Here is a 4,899-nt window from a genome sequence, read left to right as displayed (position 1 = left end):
TAGGTAAATATGTTAAGTAAAAAGTGAGTGATTTCCAAATGTGTCAATCAAGAAAAAAAAAATGGCTTTCTTTTTGACAAAGATGCAAAAATTCTCTTTACCATATTATTTCTGTGTATATGTAACAAATTATTGCAAGTTTTTTTCTATAGTAAAAAAAAAAAGTGTGCTGTAAATGAGTCTTGTAAATGAGTCTCTAAATCTATTATGACTGTACAGGTCATCAGCTTGTAATCCCAAACCTCTGACCCTGAAATGCTGGAGGTTGGCACCTTGGTTGACAAGTCTACAGCATAGGCCTGGAGCTACTATCTGTAGAAGAACTTGAACACAGGGACTCATAGGCACAATCATTTTAATACAGATAACATCTCAAATCTCAAATCTAGCAAGCTGTGTGTGTAAAAGTTTAAGTGATAATTCCATGTGGTTTTCTGTGATTTCTTTGGAGAATGCACAATATTAAATATTTTGTTGCATAACAACATTGACCATCATTCATCTATCTTAAATATCTGGATAGCATGTGCCCCCTAATTGCATCTTATTGCACGTGCTGTTCTCGAAAAAGAAACCTACACTCAAATTGTTTTTTTTTTAAATTTGTGTACAGATGAAAGTTTTTAGTTTTGGAAAAGATTACAACCCCTGCCAAACAGTTATGGTTGTCTGTGTCCCTGCTGGGTGGATTAACATTCTCTATTTGTCCTAGTGACCATTGTCCCCAATAGAGAAATTGATGTGAAATCTAACATTTTAAAGATAGTCACACACCTTTAGAATGAGAGAAATCAATTACCTCTTAACAGCATGGATGAAGAAATCTCTGCTGCTGGCTATTGTATTTAGCAGCTGCCGGCAAATGGGGCTGCTGAACACCTGAACAGTGACTACATCTGACTGGATACAGTCACTGTTCAGCTCACAATTTTACACTTGACTCCTGCAACAAAAGTTGATTGGAAAATTGACTTTTCTCTCAAGCAGGGCAGTGCCCACATGGGCAGGGTTGATAGCTTTAGAGTTGTTAACAGATCAACGAGTGCCACAAACAAATGTTTTGTTTGGTGGTGTACAGAAAACTGCAGCTCAACAGACATGGTGTGAACAAGCCCTAAATCTTCCAATAAGGACCCCTGCTGTAAAAAAAAAAAAAAAATGCTTCCAATAAGGACCCCCTCCTTAAAAAAAAAAAAAAAAAAAAACCTGTCTAAGTGGTATATTCCCCTCGCTTTGTAAAGATTTTCTCCTACTTCCTTTTCTGTCTCCCAGATAGAAAGTCAAGGTAAATTCTCTCTAAAGGAAAAAAAATGCACAAAAAATTGATGGATTTTAACAATTCCCTACTGTATCTAAAACTAAAACAAATAAAAAAAAAGGTTTGCTAATGCATCCACTAATGAAAGAAGGTCATTAATGGAACAACGTATGTCTATTCTTAGCAAAAGAATAGTAATGTTTCCCAGAGATTGACTCATTGGTTTGCTGGTGCTCCAGCACTGGTATGTTTCAGGCAGGTTTTTGTTTTTAGGGGAAAAGAAGCATACTTTATTTGCTGCCCTAGCAGTTATCCAGTGGATAACATCACTTCCTTAAATAATTGTTTATCTCAATATTTTAGAAAATGTATTGGGGTTCCTTTCCCTGGGATGAAATGGTTTACGTTGCAATTGTTTCTAACAGTACCAAAATGCTTTTCCATGGAAGTAGGGTCACCATCAATAGACAATGCGGTACCTTGAAGATGCATTCCACTTAATTCACCTCAGTGTTTTATTTGAATTTGACATGCCTGGTGTAGGGGATGGCAGCCCTAACAGAATAAGATGAGTGTCCCCATGCTCTGAAAATGTAATTTATTTTATTTCTAAAAAAAATATTTTACGGGTCTCTTTTATATCTTGATCTCAAATTCTGTAAATACTCAGCTGAACTATTTATTTAAAGAAGATACCTCTTACTGATTGTCATACTTGATCACCAAGAACATGGTTACTTTTGCTAGTCCACCTTATGTGACCCATGTTTGGTATGTGCTGCATAAATGTTATGAGACTGCAGATGCAATCAGTGGAATGGCCAGTGCTCCGTGTTTACCGGGTTCTGCCTTTTCTTTGGGAAAACTGCGGTACTAAAGTTACCAAGTTAAGCTGACATATATTCACTTTTGACTACTTACAATAACCCGTACTTTATGTTTTCCATGGTTCAGTTGATTAATGTAAGGGCATTTTGTAATTGCTTTAAAAAAACATGCTCACAATGAAATACAGAAGTGAATAAAATTGTGCCATTCTCTGAATTAAGACCGCAATTTTATATGGTTTATGGAAGCACTGATTTAAATGGGGATGCTTAAACTGCTCCCTCTGCCTTTCAATGTATTTTTTCTTCCGCAATATAGAGAGTTTGTGCTGGAACACTTTCAAGTTGGTGTATTTGTAGGTAAAATTCATAGCAGGAATACTCATGACAGAGCAGATAATTACTGTATCATCTCAGTATGGATGTCAGCAGGAAACTTTCTGATCAGGTTAGGCTTGTACTGTTTTTTTGGGCCAAAAGACAAATCAGGCATGAAAACCTTGTATGTGGCCATAAACGTTTCATTGCCATTCAGATCCGTGTAAAGCAAGGTCTTTTACTGACTTTCACATATGATTATTTTTTTGTTGGTAAGCTAACATTTTAAAATATTCTGTCAGGTGTATCAGGGGAAAAAGGGGAAGGGATGATGATATGGTAATAGTAAAACCAAAATGCAATGCAAACAGGTATGCAGTTAATACTGTATATATACAGTACTGTGCAAAAGTTTTAGGCAGGTCTGAAAAAATTCTGTAAAGTAAGAATGCTTTCAGAAATAAAAGTGTTGATAATTTATTTGTATCAATTAACAAAATGGAAAGTAAATGAACAGAAGAGAAATCCAAATTAAAATCAATATTTGGTGTGACCACCCTTTGCCTTCAAAACAGCATCAGTTCTTTTAGGTACAATTGCACACAGTTTGTGACTGAACTCAGCAGGTAGGTTGTCTCAAACATCTTGGAGAACTAACCACAAATCTTCTGTGGATGTAGGCATGCCTCTTCATGTAATCCCAGACATACTCGATGATGTTGAGATCAAGGCTATGTGGGGGTCAAACCATCACTTGTTCTGCTTTGTACTGAAGACAATTCTTAATGACATTTCTCAGCATTGAGGACACCATTCATCCTGACCAAATCTCCAACTCCATCTGCAGAAATGCAGCCCCAGGCTTGCAAGGAACCTCCACCATGCTTCACTGTTGCCTGCAGACACTCATTATTGTACCGTTCTCCAGTCCTGGATCCTGACAGCCTCCTGCTGCAGTCAAATATTTCAAATTTTGACTTATCAGTCCAGATCACATGTTGCCATTTTTCTGCGACCTTGCGGCCAATAAGCCATACCCCTGATCTGGAAACAAGGCTAACTGACTCAACTATGCACAAAAACATAGAAAACTAGGTGTACTGGCATATTAATTTAAAATATTTGGCTGTAGTATGTGGCTCAAAATCCATCCATACCTTTATTTAGGATAAAGGAGGGAGGGTCGTATATCTGGGACTCCTCATAGTTTAAAAGGGGCTACTAGATTCTGATACATCTTCCCCCTACATCCACAGAGCCAGGAATTGTGGGTGTGAGGCCCATGTCAAGATGGACTTTACCACTCTCTTGGCAAAGTATCCTCCCCAAGGTTGTGATCGTGTGTTCTAGTATTTTTTAGAAAGGGGGTGCACTCACACACAGACCCTCTTTACTGTGCAGCCAGGCTCATGCCTGGATTGAGCTCTGGTATGGATTTTGAGGAGGACCCCATGTCTGGTTTTTCTTTTGTTTCCTGTGGTCCCTATTGAATTCCATTCTAGACCCTTATCCAGGCATGCAGCCTGTCCCTTTTGCTGGAGTACAACATCTTCACATGCAGCTTGAAGGCATCTCTCAAGTATGCTATTTAAAAGAATTATGTATTTTTTATGTTGTCCTTTAAGCTGCATTAAACTTAATTATTATCCTTCATGGCAGTACCCGGCTACCCATGACCCCTTACAAAAGCTTGCAAATTGCCCTTACAAAAGTTAAGGAAAAAAAACAACAACATTTAGCTCTGATAGGCAGCAGTGGGGTTCAGACATTATCAGGGTTATTCACAAAAGAGTGAAGTGTTTGGAGAAGACAGGAGAAGTGAACAATCTAGGACAACATAGCTGAACTAGAAAGTGACCAGAATAACCCTGTATGTTCCGAGTTTTTGGATTTCACACTGGGTTCGGAGAACATCTAGTAAACCAAACTTCTGTTTGGTTCACTGATACCTAATAGACGCTAGCTTCAGTTTGTAAGAAAGCAGACTATACAAAAAGTTTTAGCAGGGGAATTTAAAAATCTTTCAGCCACTGTCAAGCAGCTTTCTTGCAGCTAATAAAGTCAGTGACAGCCATGTTTGACAGCTAGCAAGATACATTCATCTATTTCATTCCTTTGACAGCTACCAGCCGACATCATCCATGGCTGTTAAACTTGTCTGTCACTTACCGTTTCGATCCTAGTTAATGACTGGCAACTAATCAGAGTGGTTCCTAATCACATGATCACTACATCAGCTACGACATAATGAACAAATGGAAGCTGCAGCCTGAGAAAAAGAAGAAGTTTAAGCCTGCAGAAGTACCTGCAGATGGCAGTGCTCAATACTGTAATTGTCTCATAAAATTATAGTAAAAATGTGTGTGTGTGTATATATATATGTGTATATATATATACATATATATATACACATATATATACACATATATATACATATATATACACATATATATACACACATATATACACACATATATATACACATATATATACATA

The sequence above is a fragment of the Nanorana parkeri genome, unplaced genomic scaffold, assembly GCF_000935625.1.
Source record: "Nanorana parkeri isolate BGI_ZX_2015 unplaced genomic scaffold, ASM93562v1 scaffold2199, whole genome shotgun sequence".
Lineage (NCBI taxonomy): Eukaryota > Metazoa > Chordata > Amphibia > Anura > Dicroglossidae > Nanorana > Nanorana parkeri.
Note: the sequence above shows the minus strand (reverse complement) of the source record.